Source organism: Dendrobates tinctorius, unplaced genomic scaffold (genome assembly GCF_039654945.1).
Source record: "Dendrobates tinctorius isolate UK_male_01 unplaced genomic scaffold, ASM3965494v1 ptg000296l, whole genome shotgun sequence".
Lineage (NCBI taxonomy): Eukaryota > Metazoa > Chordata > Amphibia > Anura > Dendrobatidae > Dendrobates > Dendrobates tinctorius.
Window position 1 is genome coordinate 4492099 of NW_027361963.1, and position 20636 is coordinate 4512734.

The 20636-nt window shown below is 48.4% G+C and overlaps 1 protein-coding gene across 1 annotated transcript in view; it reads left to right on the forward strand.

The window, feature by feature from the left end:
- LOC141073069 (uncharacterized) overlaps positions 1 to 20636 on the forward strand; it is a 704210-nt gene that overhangs the window by 411162 nt on the left and 272412 nt on the right. The gene's annotated exons all lie outside the window — the stretch shown is intronic.

Sequence of the window (20636 nt, forward strand, 5' to 3'; positions counted from 1 at the left end):
CTCACACATTTATCCCGTACTCTGCTCTTTCACCGGGGTTTCCATGTAAATCTTTGAAATACATGATAAAGACAGAACCCCCGTCAGAAGATTCCCTATAATGAGGCAGAGGGAGGCTCTGTGGACGGGGTTAAGCTAGTTTCACACTAGCGTTTCTGCCGTCTGCATGGCCGCTGATAAGCCCCGCCCCCTTCCGCACCCCCTCCTGACATCTATCGCACATGGCTGCATGCGATCTGCGCACCCTATCTTTAACATAGGGTGCGCAGACCGTGCGCTAGTAGGATTTTTGAGTGTGCTGCACACTTTTGAAAGTGCGCCGAGCGTGCCAAAATGCAACATGCTGCTTTCGGCTCACCTTCAAGAGTGCGCAGCGCGCACAAAAATCCTACCAGCGCACGGTCTGCGCACCCTATATTAAAGGTAGGGTGCGTAGATCGCATGCAGCCGTGTGCGATGATAGGAGATGTCAGGAGAGGGCGGGCTTATCGCCAGCCTTGGGCAGACGGCAGAAACGCTAGTGTGAAACTAGCCTTACGAAGGTGACAAGCGGCTGGCTGTAACTCGGCGGGCTTACGAAGGTTGCTGTGGATTCGCGGGTCCACAAAGACAAGAGAGCAGGAGCTGTAGTAGTGCCAGTAGGAGCTGGCGTGTCGTGCTTAAAGAGCCAGTATAAGCCCGAAAGACAAACTATAGTGTGAACATTGGTCTAAGAAGGCCTATAGAAGGGACATGGGGAAATCCCGAAAGGTGGTGGTGACATAAATCGGGGTGGTAACCCAAAAAGGGGTGGAGTCCCAGGGTGAGGTGTAGTCCAAAAAGGGGATAGTGGTCCAAAAGGTGGAGTTTTGAAAAGGGGCAGCACTGGTTACCTCAGTGGACATGTCTGGGGAACAGAGGTGTTTGTGTCTGACTTTTTTCCCTTCCCCATGACAGCACCGCACATGAGAGAAGGTACCCGCCCCCAGGAAACCTGTAGCAGAGACATAAGGGGGCAGCACCTCTCCCCTCAGTTTGGTTTCTTGCGGGCGGGTGCCTGGGGCAGAGCGGTACCTTGGAGGGATCTCCCTCTGATGATCCGGTCGGGAGGCCGAGGTCCGGGGGGAGAGAGCAGCAGGGGGCGCGGTCGCGCGCGCCTGTCAGCCCAGCTTGTGGGCGCTGCAAATGGCGTCCTCCTGTGACTCCCCGGTGGCCGCTCCAGTGGGAGGCAGAGCCGGGGGAGGCGTGGCCACATGACGCTGGCGCCGATTGAGTGGCGACGGCTTCCGGAATCGCACCGGAAGTGACGTCGCACGCCGGGGAGCGGTGTACTGGGCACTTCCGGGCGGGAGCAGTCCCAGAAGCGCGCACCGCTCCTCCATAAGAAGGGAGTCGCGGCAGACGCCACTTGTCCCAGAGAGGCTGCCCACAGGCTCCACGTATAGCCAGCAGCAGAACGAAATGGATCCTGAAGTTGGAGAGCAAGTCCAAGAGGAAAAGCCACCAGCTGCCGGGGTACCCAGAGGGCCGGGTGAGTGCCTTTGTAAGGCAGCACAATATATTAACAAAGGCCCTGTGTATGTTTTCTGTAGGGAAAGGCCACATCCAAACAAAAGAACAATGCGTTATGTAAAAAGGCCCTAGCTAAAACGTATGACAAGCGACTCTGTCGCTCGTGCATTAAAAAGACAGTGGCCGAAGAGTCATCATCCCTGCTTCAAAGCATTAAAGCTATGATCCGGAATCAAGTAAAGTCGACGGTGAAAGAGGAAATAAAAGAGCAGGCCACACATAGCACCGATATAACGCCTGCCTCACCCCCGCCCCCACTGCCTCCCACAGAGATAACTACTGATATTGAGTCTGAGGAAGAGCAAGGGGAGATAGGGGCCTCGGATTCAGACCTAGACTCCTCGGACGAGGAAAAGGGGCGTCCATATTTTCTATCTGAGGTGTAAGGTCCACAATGGGACTTGAGACACCAAAAGAGCCTAAATCAATTCAAGATGCTATGTTTAGCAATCTTGAGGGGAAAAAGCGAAGGGTTTTTCCCTTCCATGATAACCTGCTAAATTTAATCAAGAGAGAGTGGAAAAAACCCAACAAAAAAATGTCCATACCGCAGGCGCTCAAACGAAAATACCCGTTTGATGAGGAGGTATGCGATAAATGGGAAAAGGCGCCCAGACTAGATCCCGCCATTGCTAGTACATCCAAAGGGATAGCATTGCCATTTGAAGATATGGGCGCCCTAAAAGACCCCCTTGACAAGAAAGCAGATGCTTTTCTAAAAGCTGCTTGGGAAGCATCAGCTTGGTCGTTTAAACCAGGGGTGGCTGCCACTTGTACGGCACGTGCTATGGTCAGGTGGTTAGATGAACTAAGTGACCAAATTAAGAATAAATGCCCAAGGGAGACACTGCTGGAGGCAATACCTTTCCTACAGAAAGCAGCAGGATTCCTGGCTGACGCCGCAGTAGATTCCATCCGAGGTGCTGCCCGTGCATGCGCCCTTTCTAATTCAGGCCGCAGAGCACTTTGGTTAAAAAACTGGTCTGCAGATTTCCAGTCAAAGGTTAAACTCTGTGCCGTCCCCTGTGTGGGCCAATACTTATTTGGAAAAGCACTGGACGAAATTTTGGAAAAAGCATCAGATAAGAAAAAACGGTTTCCAACCCCCTTCCCTAGGCGTCGGTGGACTGAGGCTCACTCGTCCTTTCGTGGAACAGGGAATAGAGGGAGCCGAGGGTGGCCAGACGATAGAACCACGCAGGGTAGGCCCTGGAGGGGAAGGAAGGAGAGAGGTTTCCTCTTTAGTAGAACCACCCCGAGACCCGATACCAAGCAATGACGCCAGGGCGGTTGGGGGAAGGCTTCGATTCTTTGTCCATCAGTGGGTAGCATTGCCCACCTCAAAGTGGGTAACCAACCTGTTGGCCGAGGGCCTACGACTCAGTTTTCTAACCCTTCCTCCTCAGAGACTAAAAGTGACCCAGGTAGCCGAGAAGAATCAGGCTACATTAGAAAAGGAGATCCAGCTCATTCAAAAAGAGGTACTTATAAAAGTACCATGTCATCAGAAAGGGAAAGGGTTTTACAGTACTCTGTTCCTCACGCCAAAACCAGATGGGTCACTAAGAACAATATTCAATCTCAAAGCCCTGAACCAATATATCAGAACAGAAAAATTCAAAATGGAGACCTTGGGGTCAGCAGTAAAACTACTCGACCCAGGTTGCTACATGGCATTAATAGATCTTACCGATGCCTATTACCATGTCCCAATATGGGAAGAACACCAACAATATCTGAGACTGGTAGTAGAGATTGCTCAAATCCCCACTCATCTACAGTACCGGTGCCTACCCTTCGGGGTATCAGTAGCCCCGTGTATATTTACGAAAATCATAGGGGAAGTAGCGTCCTTTATAAGAAGGGAAAATATCCTGTTAGTACCTTATCTGGACGATTTCCTGGTTATAGCAAACAGCAGGGAAAACTGTGAAAATGCAGTTACAAGGGTCCTGGAGATATTAACCAGGTTAGACTGGATGATCAATCTGAAAAAATCCAAATTAACTCCAGTACAGTCACAAGAATTCCTGGGAATTCAGTTGGACTCATTAAAACAACAGTGCAGCCTTCCAGGAAGGAAAATTGGAGCTATCCACAAAAAAATACAACGGATACAGTCTGGTCGAGGCATACCAGTAAGAGAGGCAATGTCGCTCCTGGGCACGTTAACAGCGACAATTCCAGCGGTCCGGTGGGCACAAAGCCATACGAGAGAACTACAATGGCAGATCCTGTCCGAGCAGGAGAAGAGTCCTTCCAATCTAGATCGGGAGATTATCTCCCCTCAAGTGCAGGAGTCCCTAAAATGGTGGCTGAGCACCGAAAATCTAAACAGAGCAGTGCCCTGGACGACAAAACTCAGTGGTATTGACCACGGATGCAAGTCCGAGTGGTTGGGAGGCACACATAGGGAAACAAACCCTACAGGGCCAGTGGGAACCCGGAATGAGGGAGGCATCCTCAAATCTAAAAGAACTGGCAGCCGTAAGGCGAGCCCTTCCCCTGGTAAAGCGAAAAGTACAAGGGAAACATGTCACCATATTATCCGACAACAGCACGGTCATAGCATACATAAACAGACAAGGGGGTACAAGGTCGGCAACCCTTATGGCAGAGGCCAGGGAATTCGCTTGGGCAGAAAACAATATTCTATCCTTATCGGGTACACATTTAAAGGGGGCAGACAATTATCTGGCCGATTATTTAAGCCGTCATGTACTACACCAGGGAGAATGGTCCCTAAGTTAAAAAATATTTGGGGAAATCTGCGCTGCCTGGGGCACACCAGAAGTAGACTTGTTTGCCACCAGGGAAAATCGGAAAGTGGACAGGTTCTACTCCCTAAATCCAAGAGAGCGGCCAGAGGGGCTGGATTCGCTACTACACCGGTGGAAATTTCACCTGGCATATGCGTTCCCCCCGTTGGCATTTATTCCAGTAGTCTTAAAAAAGATCCGGCAGGAAAAAGCTCGAATAATCCTGATTGCGCCCTTCTGGCCGAAAAGGGCATGGTTCACATGGCTCAGACGCATGTCTATCTCGGACCCATGGATCCTCCCAGATACCCCGAATCCGCTATACCAGGGCCCAGTGGAACACTCCAGAGTTCACAGGCTGCACCTCACTGCGTGGAACTTGAGAGGGGACTCCTTCTAGCAAAAGGGTTCTCAGTCCCGTTAGTAACCACCCTGCTCGCTAGCAGGAAGGAGGTAACTTCACGAAAATACCAAAAAATTTGGGAAAAATTCTTACAGTTCACGGGCCGACAATTGACTAGAACAGCCCAGAAAATACCAATAAAGGAGATCCTAGAGTTCCTCCAGAAAGGGCTGCAAAAAGGGCTATCCACAAGCACCTTAAAAGTGCAGGTATCGGCCCTGGGTGCATTGTTTGATCAAAAACTGGCAGATCACCCATGGATCTATAGATTCATTCGGGCCTCCTTCACATCCAGGCCCACAAAATTAACACCTAAGGTAGCTCCCTGGGATCTAAATTTAGTATTAAGGGCACTGACAGCATCTCCATTCGAACCGATTGCTTCCATCCCAATAAAGGCGCTGACACTAAAAACAGTACTCCTGGTGGCCCTAACCTCAGCTCGTGTTTGTGAGCTGCAGGCGATATCTGTAAATCCACCATATACCACCTTTTTGGATGATAGAGTGATCATAAAAACTGATCCAGCCTTCCTACCAAAGGTAAATTCCACAGGGAGCAGGAGATAATTTTGCCCTCGTTTTGTTCGAAACCCAAATCCCAGGGAGAGGAAACCTTCCATTGTTTAGATGTCAGACGTTGCTTGCTTCAATATATAGAAGCCTCAAAACCATGGCGACAGTCTTCAGCCCTTTTTGTCTCCTTTCAGGGGACAAACGGGTAAAAAAGCTTCAAAGTTAACGATTGCACGATGGCTTCGTATGGGTATTGCACTAGCTTACTCTTCTTCAAACCAGACTCCCCCACTGGGTGTAACAGCTCACTCTGCAAGAGCCATAGCCACGTCCTGGGCTGAAAGGGCAAATGCTTCAGTTGACCAGATCTGTAAGGCAGCAGTATGGTCATCACCATCCACTTTCTTCCGACACTATAGACTAGACCTAGGGCCCTCAAATCTGGCCTTTGGGAGAAAAGTGTTGTCTGCTGTTGTCCCACCCTAGGAGTCTATTCTATCTTTCCTCTCATGTGCGGTGCTGTCATGGGGAAGGGAAAAAATGATAATTACTTACCGGTAATTTGATTTTCCAGAGCCATGACAGCACCGCATTGTTCCCGCCCTATGTTGGTGATGGTTGTGTGGTGCACCAGAGGTTTTTATTTATATCTGGATGTGTAGATATATGTATATAGACATGTATATAAAGGAAAAGGGGAATATTAGTAGCGCTGTCATATAACATGTATGTAAACTAATAAGGCGGTTACCTTGCATACTCTGAAACAAACTGAGGGGAGAGGTGCCGCCCCCCTTCTTATGTCTCTGCTACAGGTTTCCTGTTTCCTGGGGGTGGGTACCTTCTCTTATGTGCGGTGCTGTCATGGCTCTGGAAAATCAAGTTACCGGTAAGTAATTATCATTTTTCTGAGTGCGGCACATTCTTTCCAGATGACGATGGACTGCAGATGTGTATCATGATGCTACACCGTGTAGGACTCTCTGGACGGCTGGACTCAGAGTCAGCTGACTGACAGGAACTCCTCTCGTTTTCTGTCTGACCGAGAAAAAGGTCAAGGTTCGCTGCCACCATGGGGTCACTGTGGACTATACTGTGGACAGAGTAATGATTGAGGGGTCCAAATGGATTGAGTGCCAAGGTGGCAGTATACCACCAAACTTAGTGTATCCCTTCGAGAGGGGCCGGGACTTTGTCTTGTTTGAAGATGCAGGGGAAGTTGGTGAAGTGTGGGGTGGCTCAAAGGAGGCGGTAGCACCATCTAAGTTCGATTGTCCAGAGCGCTGGGTGACCAAGAGAAAGTGTGGGTCTGACCAACTTGGGGATTTGGCTGGGGTGTCCAAACGTGTGACCGTGGGAAACGGGGTACCTCCAGAAAAGGGGTCCGACACCTGTGTGAATGGGGGCTTGCTGGTCCTGGATGACAGGGTGAGTGGTGACTCCAATTTGGCTATCACCCGACAGCTAGAGGGTCAAGTTGACAACCTGACCAAGGAAGTGTGCATGTGGAAAGAGCGAGTTGACAGTTTTCACCAGGTGGAAGTACACATATGAAACTCGGAGAGAGAGCGCCAAGAGATCTGTCAACAGCTGGCAAAGGAATGTTTAAAGGTGGCGAGTATGGAAGTCGCGAACTCCATGCAATTGGAACGGCTGTGCCACCTAGAGTCCGAGCTCTCGGCAGTCAAGAACCTGAGACAAACAACCGAGCACAGAGTGGATGAGCTCGAGAAAGAAGTCTTGGACCTCAGAGGTCACCTGTCAACGTGGCAAAGTTTGAATAAGACCCTCAGAGAAGATGTGGAAGTGCTCAAAGAAACTAAGAGGTCTTCTGCGGGAGAAGTTTGTGGACGAAGACTTACAGCGGCCAGGACCGAGTGATAACAAGACGGAACTACCAGTACCCATCTTGGCAAGGGGTCGCAAAGAGGTAAAATCTGAAGATTTGGAGTGGAAAGCTGAACAAGATATTCCCCCAGTCGGGAAAACTGAATTGAGGGAAGTGTCCGTGGTAAACCCAGAGCCTTCTATCCAGGAAGAGAGCAAATCCACAACCTTCAAGTGCGTGATTGACGTACCCGAAGATGTGCAAGAAGCCTGTATCGACGAGGGTGTGCAGGAGGCTTTTTAAAAGGCGGTCAAAGCATGTAAGGTGCACTGGGCACCTGAGACTCGGCAGTTGGTAGTATCAGCCAGGGAAGGCACAGCAAAGTGGGTAGCTGTCCTGACGGATATGCATCTGCAATGTCTCCATGCTAAACAGATGCTCAGGTGGAGTAATGTGAAAGCTGCTCGACTGTTATGAATGGGTCACCGAAGAGAAAAAGGCAAAACAAGCTAAGCCACAGAAAACCAGAGTGGTTGGTAACTATGCAGATTGCAGATCCCTGATCTTAACACACAACTAGCAGTAGCCGTGGAGCGTGCCTACGATGAACCTAGATGCCTCGTCATGGCCGGAGGACTACATAAGCCTAAAGCAAGAAAAGGGAAAACTAACTGCCCCAAAGCAGACCCCAAAGGAATTGATGGCCCCCACACATGTATTGACGGTGAAACAAGATGAAGGCACAAACACAGGCAGGAAAATAGGCTGAGCAAATGATGGGGCCCATACTAACTGGAAAGGAAAGGGAAGACACTGTCTGCAACCTGCAAAAAACCCTACAAAAAATAATGTCCAACACTGCTGATAGCAAAATTAACCCTGAAGTCACTAGACTTCTCCCACTACAGTATATCAGCACTCTGAAATATTCTGAGACAGAGCAAAAAGAGACAGAACTAGTAAGGGACAAAAAGCCAATTGGCAAAATACTGATAAATAAGAGTGGAAATTCAGCTCAGCCTCCAGCCGGGGCTGGCAGACCACACAAAAAACTGAATAGACCAACAAAATCAAGTGTGAACATTAGCAGAAAAACTTAGCTTTAGATGACTGGAACAGAGCTGAAAACCAAGAGCGGACAAGCCAGAAGGAATCACCAACAACTGAATAGGGCGTCGGCTGTCTTAAATCCAATCTGAGAATCCTGAGATCCAATCGTCATCCTCATTCTCAGGTGGTAGATCTCCACCGATCAAACCAGCCACACCACCTCCCGACACCACCAGAGGGAGTCCAGAAGTGGAATCAGAGAATGAACTCAACACGCGACGTCTAGAACTGGCAAAGGAAGCTAAGAATCGGCTGGGCTTGGGGGAAGATGTAATTCCGGAACCCAAATATCTGGTGGAGAGACTCGTTGGAAGTCTCAGTAAAGTGATGCAAAACCTTGTGGATATCTCCGGTGTGGCGAGGGTGAGGATCCCTCCTGATGGTGAAATCCAGGTATCTGGTGAAGAGGGCATGGTTCCCATCATTGTGATTGGCTCCATGGAAAGCCTAAGGAATTTCCGGATGCTCCTGGAATACCGAGTGACGTACCTGCAGGAGATAGAGCAGCTGAGACTAGACCAACTGCAGGTTAATAAAGAGATGCGGAACATCAGATGGTGGCAGCTCGCATCCCGGGGTATAAGGACCAGAAGGTACATCCCAATTAATGAGATGGCAGGTGTCCAAAGACTTTCAGCAAAACTTGAATGTCACAAATCTGCAAGTGGCAGTTCTCACAGTATGAGACTGAGAGACATAGACAGTAGGTCCTTTGATGTACTAAATGGGTCAGACCAGACGGGGCTCGACTCTAATACTTATGACTGCACCAACCGGGAGAGCCGGCCGTGGAGCGAAAAGCCGGGGATGGAGCAGACAGGGAAAGTGTGGAGACTAAAAAGTGTCTGGTGACGCAAACGGACTTTGAATGGAAGACCAAAGCCCAAGGCTGATATACTGACCGCTGGGGGCGGAGGAGAACTAACGTAAAAATGATGCCCAAAACGGACTGAGATGGTCCTCTCGACTTGTAGAGCAAGGTGACATGCGTGCCCGGTCCCGAGACCCCTGGGGGAAGTCATGTGTTCAAACCCCCACAAGTTTGAACAGAGGGGGAGGTATGTGGTGCAGTGACCAGTTTGTCCGTTAGGGGGCGCTGTGTGGGTGTCCCAGGACAGGCATACAGGCATGACCATTATGGTAATAGAAATAGGATGAATGGCAGGATGGTAAATGACCGTTTTGTATCCCAGGCTGGGTGGCCCTGGGATTTAAACTTGAATGTGTGTTAATCCGCAGAGGTACTGCTGAGGTTTTTGTTGCAGTGTATTAGGGAGAGCTTCCAGGTGGCTGGTGAAACGGGTGGGACCAGTCACCTACAAACCCACCCAGGGACGTGTGTCTGAAGTAAAGCCTATGTGTGTGGTTGTGAATCTGAAGGACCTGCAATGAGGTCATAGCCATGTGATGCTGTGGGTGTGGCTACGGACCATATAAGGTGACCAGGGTAGGTCACATGAGGGAATGTCTGGATCTGATTGGTCCATGTGGAAGGTCCCAGAAGGGAGACATGCTAGAAGGTGTGCTGCCTTCCTGAAGCGCACGTGTGGACGCCGCTGACCATGTGTGGCCTGTGTGTAATAGCCTGTGAGTACAGGACAGTCCCCATGAAGGAAGGGACATCAGGACTGAGAAGCAGCTAAGAGGTAACCCCGGACAGGGGGAAATAACTGTGAGGCTATAGAGCCTGATTGCTGGACAAAGCGCAGCCTGTGTGACCACAGGGCTGAGAGAGCGAAGCCCTTTGATGAACATTCTTCTGTTGTGATATAAGACTGTTGTTGCATATAGTTTGTGCCATCTAATAAACCACATGGACTGATGTATGAGGAAAACCCATGTCTGGTGTGCTTAATCCACTGCCGAGTGAGTGTCCCTCAACATGAATAAGAAGCGCTACCTTACAATATATTCACGGATGCGCTATGTATATGGATACACCTAAATAAAATGGGAATGGTTGGTGATATCAACTTCCTGTTTGTGGCACATTGTATATGGGAGAGGGGAAACTTTTCAAGATGGCTGGTGACCATTTTGAAGTCGACCATTTTGGATACAACTTTATTTTTGCCAGTGGGAAGAGGGTCATGTGACACATGAAACTTATTGAGAATTTCACAAGAAAAACAATGGTGTGCTTGTTTTTTAACGTAACTTTATTCTTTCATGAGTTATTTACAAGTTTCTCTTTGTTTACAGCCATTGACATGTCGCAGAGGTTAACACATGATGAGCAGGAAGAAATTGTGTTGATGTCTAGTGAACGCAGTACCTGTGTCATTGCAGCAGATTTCAATGCAAGACACCCTGCGCAAGAAAACTGTCACCATTCCCATTTTATTTTAGTGTATCCATATAAATGGCCCACCCAAAAAAGTTTGCCTCATCACATAATGTTTTGTGTAAACTGAGGGTCCTGTTCCAATTTCTGTTTCGCCCATTCTGCAAATTCAGCATGCCAATCTGGCATCAATCGAACATACGTTCGGCGGATATTAGCTACTCACAAATGGCACCTTTACAAAATCCAGCTGCTGCAGCATCTCAACGAGGATGACCTAGATCAGAAAAAATAAAGTTGGATCCAAAATAGCTGACTTCAAAATGGCCGCCATGGTCACCACCCATCTTGAAAAGTTTCCCCTGTCCCATATACTAATGTGCCACAAACAGGAAGTTGATATCACCAGCCATGCCCATTTTATTTAGGTGTATCCATATAAATGGCCCACCCTGTATATGTGTGATAGATATATAGATGAAAAGCTGGCAAATCATCTGCCACATACTGTAACTCCATGCAACCGAACTACAGTATGTGCTGTATAAATAAGCTGGCCAAGGTTGCAGCAGACGATAACGCGGGCAACGGTACAAAGTGGGCTTATTTGGAAAACCTATCCACCACCACCCATACCACAGAGTTGCCCCTGGAAGGGGGAATATTAGAGATAAAATCCATGGACAGATGTGTCCATGGTCAATCCCGAATTGGCAAAAGCACCAATTCCCTGGCCAGCCAGACCTAAGAGCATTTAGAGCGAGCGAACACCCCACATGTATTTACAAACCTTTTAATATCAATAACCATAGAGGGCCACCAAAAACCCTTAGCCACTGCCCCCTTGGTAGCTGCAATCCCAGGGTGAGCACTTAAAACAGAATCATGAAATTCCTACAAGAGTGTGAGACGGAAATGTTCGGGTACAAACAGTTTACCTAGGGGTTTATTCCTGGAGGCCCGTGCTTGTGCTTCCAGAATCTCTCTCTGTAACTCAGATGAGACTTCGGCTACAACCACTCCCGGTTGAGGAATGGAGGAGGGGGGTTCTGGAGGAGACACCGAATCAAAGCTTCAGGATAAGGCATCCACCTTTACATTTTTAGAACAATTCCCTGTTGCCGACATTATAATTTCTATCAGCCAAAGAGAATTTTTTTTTTTTTTTTTAGAGAAAAAGGCGCAGGGCTTGGTTAGTGAGGGTGGAAGGGTCCTGGTACAACAACGCCCCCACCTCAGAAGTGTTGACCTCCACGATAAAAGGTCTTGACGAATCGGGTTGTATCAACACAGGTACTGAAGTAAAACATTTTTCTCGACGTCAGGAAGGAATTTTTGCAGCCACAGACCAATTTTTCACATCCGCCCCTTGGAGAGTAAGGTCCGTCAAGGGTTTTACCACCTGCAAAAACCCTTTATAGAAGGAATCGCTGCAACCCCTTCAGGTCTTGGGGCTGCACCCAATCAGTAATGGCCTGGACCTTCTTAGGATCCATGCAGAATCCCTCCCCATATACATTTAAGCCCAGAAAAGACAGTTCTTGCACAAAGAATGAGCATTTCTCCAGTTTAGCATATAAATGGTTCTCCCAGAGTCTCATAAGAACCATACGCAGATGGTGTAAGTGAGATTGACTGACTGTCATCTGAGTATATCAAGATGTCATCCAGGTAGATGACTACTTAACTGTCACACCACTCTCCCCCGTGCCTTTTCATACTTCCCGGTCCGCGGCATCCCGGCACACCTCCAGAGCTGGAGTCCGTCGCCCGACATCCACACTTCCGGTCTCGCGGCAGGCGCTGGGGTCCCGTCGGGTGCGCGTGCGTGAGTCGCGCTCTTGACAATGCAGCTGCGCGCCGGCCTCTGGGTCCCGTTGGGTACGCTTGCACACATCCCGCAGCTCTGACTGCAGCCGCGTTAACTCTGACGTCTCTATGGTCAGGTTGGACCCTAACCCGGAAGTCCTCCGGTGCGCATTCCCTATATTAGGCAGCCTCTTCCTGTAGGTTGCACCTGATTATTGATTTGCTTCTTTGCTAGGCCAGCTTGGTGACTGCATGGTTGCTCTCTGTACTCAGGTCCACTTCCTTGTACTCTGGCGTGCTTCCTAGTATGCGCACTCCACTGTCTTTTACCCAGTTGTGCTTTCCAGCACACGCTCTGCACTGTCTTGTTCCCAGGCATGCTTCCCAGTATGTGCTCTGCACTATCCTGTGCTCTGCACTATCCTGTACCCTGCATGCTCCCGTATACACGCTCTATGCACTCCTGTACCCAACGTGTCCTGTTGTGAACACCTTTGACCTGGCTTCTGAGTGTGGGCTCCCTCTGGTGGTTGCTGCTGGTAAGGGAGCTGGTCTGCCTGACAGAAGTCAATCACCTGAGGATGATGATTGGAGGTCAGGTGTTAGACTGGGGAGATTTAAGTGAGCAACCTTCCTTCTGTGGTTGCCAGTGATTTGGTTTGCTTCCTGAAGCATTTTGGAAGTTTGCTTGCTTCCTGATCCGTCCTGCATCTTTCAAATAAGTTATTTGTCTTCTTGAATCATTTTGCGATTGATCCATTTTTGTTTTTCTCTGATTTTGGCTTTGCTGGTGTGAGTCAGCCTGGTTCCCTGCTGGGATCTGGGCTAGACTCTGTTCCATATGTTGCAGCTTTTGTCAGTCTTATCAGTATCTTTGTTTTGCACCAGTTCACACCAGAGTTCTGATTTAGTGGGGGAGAGGTTGTGTGGCCTCAGTATTTTTGCATATCAGACGTGTTGGATTTTTTCTGAGGGTTTTTTGCATGATCGCAGACAGTATCCTTTCCTGTCCTGTTATATCTAGACAGTTTGGACCCCATCATTTGCTGACTCTATTTTCTGCCTGTGTTTTGTGCTTCATCTTGTCTCACGGGCAATATATGTTCGGGGGCTATCTATTCCTTTAGCTTTCCCATTTCTCTCTTTAGGCTTATTTAATTCTTTGGCTGTGCCGAGGCATCTAGGGCATCGCAGGTACGTCCCACGGCTAATTCTAGTTGTGTTGTCAGTTTAGGGGTCTGCAATCCGCTTAGTTACCAACCTCTCTGGTTATCTGGTTGCCTTGCCTGCTATCCTCTTCAGTTATCTAATCATAAGTGTCCCCGTCTTCACCCTGCTAGACACGGTCTCTCCTTCGAGCCGTCCACCTGGATCCAGCAGTCATGATACTTTATACCCCTGGGTCTGCCCCTGATGCTCCCTGTATAGGGGTGGTCCTCACTAGGTCAGCTCCCCCAGGGTGGTTTGGTATCACGGCCCAGAGGGTCCACTCCAGAAGTTGCTATAGTATAATCAGGCCATGGACCTCGCTGGTACCTCGGCCACTACCCAAAAGGAACTGGTGTTTCTACGGGACAATCAGGATTATGTCCTTTTTGAAGTCTATGGAGTCCCGCTTGTCGACCTTACAGTCCTCTGACCCTATGAATGTTTCCCAGTTGGTCACTCTCCAACAAGAGCTCGCTCAGCAACTCGACACCCAGGCCCACATCCTCAACTATATGGCGTCGATACAAAACAGACTCTTTTCCTTACAATCTGTCGCCTCAGTTTATGCACAAGCTTCGGTCTCACACCCGCTGCCCCGTTTAGGCAAACCACCCCGGTATAGTGGTGACTCCAAGTTGTGTCGTGGGTTTTTGAATCAATGCCAACTACATTTTGAGCTCCTTCCACAGCAATATCCCGACGATTGTGCTAAGGTGGCCTTTATAGTTTCCCACTTAGAGGGGGAGGCTTTAGCGTGGGTAAATACTCTCAGGGAGCGTGATGATCCATTCGTCTCTCAACTCTCCACCTTTTTAGACACCTTTCGCAGGGTGTTCGACGAGCCTGGTCATCTGGCTGGCTTCCACTACCGAGTCCCTCTTCAACCTTCACCAGGGTACTCTATCTGTTGGCCAGTACGCCATCCATTTCCGCCCTTTGTCTTCTGAGCTAGGTTGGAACAATGAGGCTCTCATAGGGGCCTTTTGGCGAGGTCTGTCCGGTCGGATTAAAGAAGAACTGGCAGGTCAGGATACTCCTACCTCTTGGGAGGATTTAATCTCCCTTGCGACCCGCATTGACCTGCGTTTCCAGGAGCACACCCGTGAGGCAGCCAGAGAGAGAAGACTCCCTCGTCTCTCCTTGTCAACTCATAGTCCTCCCCACTTGCGACCCGTGTCATCTTCTGCGGCCTCTGCATCTGAACCTATGCAGGTGGACTGACTTAAGATAGCTGAAAGGCGTTGTGAGAAGCTTGCACAAGGACACTGTTTCTGCTGTGGGAGTGCTTTCCATCTCCTTCGTTCCTGTCCCGAGAGGCCGGGAAACTCCTCCGCCTAGGACTGGTAGGAGAGGCCTCCCTAGGTGTTTGTGATTCCTCTCCTCCCCTGACCGTGTCTGTTTTGCTGAATCTTGGTTCCAAACGCTATTCTGAGGAGGCTTATGTGGATTCAGGCGCAGCAGGGAACTTTATCAGGCTTGAGGCTGTTAAAAAATATCAGATTCCTGTCAGGTCTCTGGAGACATCTCGGCAGATAGCTTCGGTCGACAGTAAGCCCTTGCAGGAGACCGTCACCCTGGTCACCGAAGAAGTGGAACTACAGATTGGAGCCTTGCATTGAGAGAAGATATCCCTCTATATCTCGTCTACTTTGTCTCATACACTTCTTCTTGGGCTTCCTTGGCTTAGGGCACATGAACCAACCCTCGACTGGCAATCAGGCGATGTACTCCGTTGGGGCCCATCTTGTCAGAAGAGCTGCCTGCTTCCCGTCCATCCGATGGGTTCGGCTCATCCGTCCTCAGCGCCTGCAGGTCTACCATCAGCTTACTGGTCCTTTGTTGATGTCTTCGACAAGAAGGAGGTTGACACTCTGCCCCCACATCGACCATATGACTGTCCGACTGACCTCGTTCCCAGCTCTATCCCACCTAGGGGTAGAATATACAGTTAGGTCCATATATATTTGGACAGAGACAACATTTTTCTAATTTTGGTTCTAGACATTACCACAATGAATTTTAAACAAAACAATTCAGATGCAGTTGAAGTTCAGACTTTCAGCTTTCATTTGAGGGTATCCACATTAAAATTGGATGAAGGGTTTAGGAGTTTCAGCTCTTTAACATGTGCCACCCTGTTTTTAAAGGGACCAAAAGTAATTGGACAATTTACTCCAAGGCTGTTTCATGGACAGGTGTGGGCAATCCCTTCGTTATGTCATTCTCAATTAAGCAGATAAAAGGCCTGGAGTTGAGTTGAGGTGTGGTGCTTGCATTTGGAAGGTTTTGCTGTGAAGGAAACAAGCGGTCAAAAGAGCTCTCCATGCAGGTGAAACAAGCCATCCTTAAGCTGCAAAACAGAAAAAACCCATCCGAGAAATTGCTAAAACATTAGGAGTGGCAAAATCTACAGTTTGGTACATCCTGAGAAAGAAAGCAAGCACTGGTGAACTCATCAATGCAAAAAGACCTGGGCGCCCATGGAACAAAACAGTGGTGGATGATCACAGAATAGTCTCCATGTTGAAGAGAAACCCCTTCACAACAGCCAACCAAGTGAACAAGGTAGGCGTATCAATATCCAAAGATACCATAAAGAGAAGACTGCATGAAAGTAAATACAGAGGGTTCACTGCACGGTGCAAGCCACTCATAAGCATCAAGAATAAAAAGGCTAGACTGGACTTTGCTAAAAAAAAAAATCTAAACAAAAGCCAGCATAGTTCTGGAACAACATTCTTTGGACAGATGAAACTAAGATCAACCTCTACCAGAATGATGGAAAGAGGAAAGTATGGCGAAGGCGTGGTACAGCTCATGATCCAAAGCATACCACATCATCTGTAAAACACGGCGGAGGCAGTGTGATGGCTTGGGCATGCATGGCTGCCAGTGGCACTGGGTCACTAGTGTTTATTGATGATGGGACACAGGACAGACGCAGCCGAATGAATTCTGAGGTATTCAGAGCCATACTGTGTGCTCAGATCCAGCCAAATGCAGCCAAACTGATTGGTCGTCGTTTCATACTACAGATGGACAATGACCCAAAACATAAAGCCAAAGCAACCCAGGAGTTTATTAAAGCAAATAAGTGGAATATTCTTGAATGGCCAAGTCAGTCATCTGATCTCAACCCAATTGAGCATACATTTCATTTGTTAAAGACTAAATTTCAGACAGGCTCACAAACAAACAGCAACTGAAAACCACCGCAGTGAAGGCCTGTGAAGGTCACCGCAGTGAAGGTCACCGCAGTGAAGGTCTTTGTCAAAAAGTACAGCTCTCTCCGTCCCTGCATTGTCTATAGAAGGTTGAACGACATCATGATCAAAACCAAGTACCCACTGCCACTTATCCCGGAGCTCTTTGACCGGCTAAGAGGAGCATGAATTTTCATCAAATTGGATCTCCGTGGGGCCTACAACTTGATCCGTATTTGTTCCGGAGACGAGTGGAAGACCGCCTTTAACACCTGGGACGGTCACTACAAATACTTGGTCATACCCTTCGGACTCTGCAACGCTCCAGCGGTATTCCAGGATTTTGTGAAAGACATTTTCCGGGATATGCTATACACCTGTGTGGTGGTGTATCTGGATGATATCCTCGTGCCCCGTGTTTTCTCCGGATCTGTCTTCCCATAGGAGGAATGTGCGCCAAGTACTCCTACGTTTGAGGGAGAAATGCCTCTATGCCAAGTTTGAGAAATGTGCATTTGAACAAGCATCCTTACCACACTTGGGATACATTATCTCCGACTCTAGTCTTTGCATGGATCTGGGGAATGTCTCCGCCTTCCTCAACTGGCCACAGCCCTATGAGGTGAGGGCAGCTCAACGATTCCTTGGCTTTGCGAATTACTATCGGCAGTTTGTCCTTCATTTCTCCTCATTGGCCTGGCCTATCTCGTCTCTTATCCGCAAAGGAGCCAACCCTAACATCTGGTCTCCTGAAGCTGAGACCGCCTTTTTGTCCTTAAAGCAAGCTTTTACTATGGCTCCTGTGCGCCATCGTCCCAAGGCAAACAAACCCTTCATCCTGGAGGTGGATGCTTCTTCCACAGGAGTCGGTGCAGTACTCTCCCAGAGAGCCTCCTCCGGATGACTGGTCACCTGCGGTTTATTTTCCAAGACGTTCTCCACAGCAGAACGAAACTATTCCATTGTCGACAGGGAGCTGTTGGCCATCAAGATGGCACGGGAGGAGTGGCGATACTTACCAGAGGGTGCCATTCATCATTTCAAAATCTACACTGAACATAAGAATCTGGCATACATCCAGTCGGCACAAAGAATTAATCACCGGCAGGCCAGGCCAGGTGGTCTCTATTCTTTGCTCGGTTCGATTTTGAACTCCATTTCCGCCCTGGCAATAAGAACTTCAAGACCGACACCTTGTCCAGATCCTTCCTGTTGGTCGATGCAGAGGAGGAACCCTCGCATATCATTGACCCTTCTAGGGTCATCACAGTAGCCCCTGTGACCCTTACCTCTTTACCTCCAGGTAAAACGTTCCTTCAAGAGAACAATAGAAAGCGAGTCTTACTCTGAGGACATTCGTCCAAGCTTCCAGGCCACGTCTGAGTAAAAAAGACTCTCATTCTCATGGATCACTACTACTGGTGGCCATTTCTTCTCCAAGATGTCCAAAGCTTTGTAGCCTCCTGTCCGTCTTGTGCCAAGAACAAGGTTCCTAGGCAGCTACCCTCTGGGCTCCTGCATCCCCTTTCAGTCCCTTCTGCTCCATGGCAGCATATAGCGATGGATTTTATCACCGATCTTCCACAGTCTTCTGGCTGCACTGTTATCCTCATGGTTGTGGACCGATTCTCCAAGATAGCACATTTCATCCCACTGCCAGGCTTGCCCTCTGCACCCGAATTGGCTAAAGTTTTCATCAGTCGTATTTTTCGCATTCATGGCTTTCCGCTACACATTGTGTCTGACAGAGGAGTTTAGTTCACCTTTCGATTCTGGAAGGCCCTATGTAAGCTTATAAATGTGACCCTGGACTTCTCCTCTGCCTACCATCCTCAGACCAATGGTCAAGTGGAACAAACGAATCAGATCCTAGTGACTTACCTCCGTCACTTCTCTAACGCCCATCAGAATGATTGGTCAGCTTGCTTCCTTGGGCAGAATTTGCGTACAACCACACCGGCGAATCTTCCTCCAAGTCTCCCTTTTTTATTGTCTATGGACACCATCCTGGTGTGCCTCTGCTGGCACCTTCTGTCTCGGGTGTGCCGGCGGCTGACTCTTTCCTAGGAGTTCTCCAGGGTCTGGCAGGAGACCAAAGCCGCTCTTGTAAAAGCGCGTGACAGGATGAAAAGACATGCAGATAAGAGGCGCTTGGATCCTCCAGTGTATCGTCCTGGTGACAAGGTGTGGCTATCTGCCAAGTACATTTGCCTTAAGATTCCTTCGTACAAATTGGGCCCCCGGTACATAAGTCCTTTCGAGGTTTTGGCTCATATTATTGATGTTGACTACAAGTTGAGGCTTCGCATTCTCAATTCCTTCCACGTGTCCCTCCTTAAATCTGTTGTGCTTAACCAATTCCATGCTTCTCCCGGCCATACGCCTCAGCCTGTTTGTGCAGGGGATGTTTTTGAGGTTTGAGACATTCTTGCTATGAAGAAAGAAAGAGGGAGAACTCTTTTCCTAATTGATTGGAAAGACTTTGGTCCCGAAGAGAGGTCTTGGGAACCTCGAGAGAACATTCGGGCTCCTCGAATATTGTCAAGATTTCTTTCCAGCCTTGGAAAGAAGGGGTGTAAAGAGGGGGGGTACTGTCACACTGCTCTCCCCGTGCCTCCTCGTACTTCCCGGTCCGCGGCATCCCAGAAAACCTCCAGAGCTGGAGCGCGCTGCCCAACATCCTCACTTCCGGTCTCGCGGTGGCCAGAATTTTAGTAAAAATTGTATAATCCACGTTTACCAATGATATAGGGTGATATGATCCGCATTCTAGGGGATCTTTCCCCTCTTTCTTTAGAATTATGTTTGCTTCATAATTGGAGTATGGTAGAGAGCCCCCCCTCCCAAATCCCCTGAAACACCTTCAGAAGGAGTGGTGCCAAAATATCTCGATATTTCCTATACATTTCTATGGGGAATCCATCTGGACTGGGCGTTTTTCCAGAAGCCATATCCGCTATAGCGTTATCTCCTCAAGAGTAAAACCTGCGTCTAGAAAGGCTTGTTGAATGGGACTCCGTGCAGGAAACTCTATGTCTGATAAATAATCAAGGCAATCCAAAGTGCTAAAAGCCCCTTTGGATCTATATATAACGTTTTGTAGTAATTATGAAAACATTGGAGTATTTCGTATGTTGAGGTCACTATTGAACCATCTCGTTTCCGAATTTTAAGTATAGTATTAGATGTATTATGTTGGCGTACCATAAATGCTAAAAGCTTTCTGGATTGGTTTCCCAGTTCAAAATACGCCTGTCGAGTAAAGAACAGTTTACGCTTAGATTTAGTGTCTGCATATTGATTATATAATCTATGAGTTCCACCCCTCAGCTCTGTTCTCATTTGTTTGATTAGCTATGTAAGCTGCTTCTGAGTCCCTCAAACGCCTTTCCATGTCATCATCCTCTTCTGAGGTCACTCGTTTAATGTAAGATATTGTGGAGGATAGACACCCTCAAGTATGCTTTGAGGGCATTCCAAAACATATTAATATTTTGTGGCTCAGGATGGGACGAGCCAAAGCACTTCAATTGGTCTATGGACCTGTCATTGGGGCCTATCAGCTTCAGCCAGAATGGGTTGAGTTTGCAAACTAAGTTGTTTTGCTTGGCCGAACCTAAGTTTAAGTAGTACCGGGCTATGATCTGAAATACCCCTGCTCCCATGTTTCACTTCCCCCACCCACACTGCTAGGTTACTGGATCCAAATATATAGTCGAATCGGGACAGAGTACGTCTGACGAATGAATGACAGGTGTATTCTCTCGTGTCGGGATGGTGCATCCTCCACAGATCTAACCAACCACTACCTTCCATGAATATTGATAGTCGAGACGGAGAGAGGTTCACCCCCAAAACCCCGCCATCCAATCTGAGCCATTATCAATAATTAGATTGAAATCTTCCAAGCACATAACGTGCGCATCTGGATAATTTAAAGCGAAACTTACGGCCTTTGTTATAAT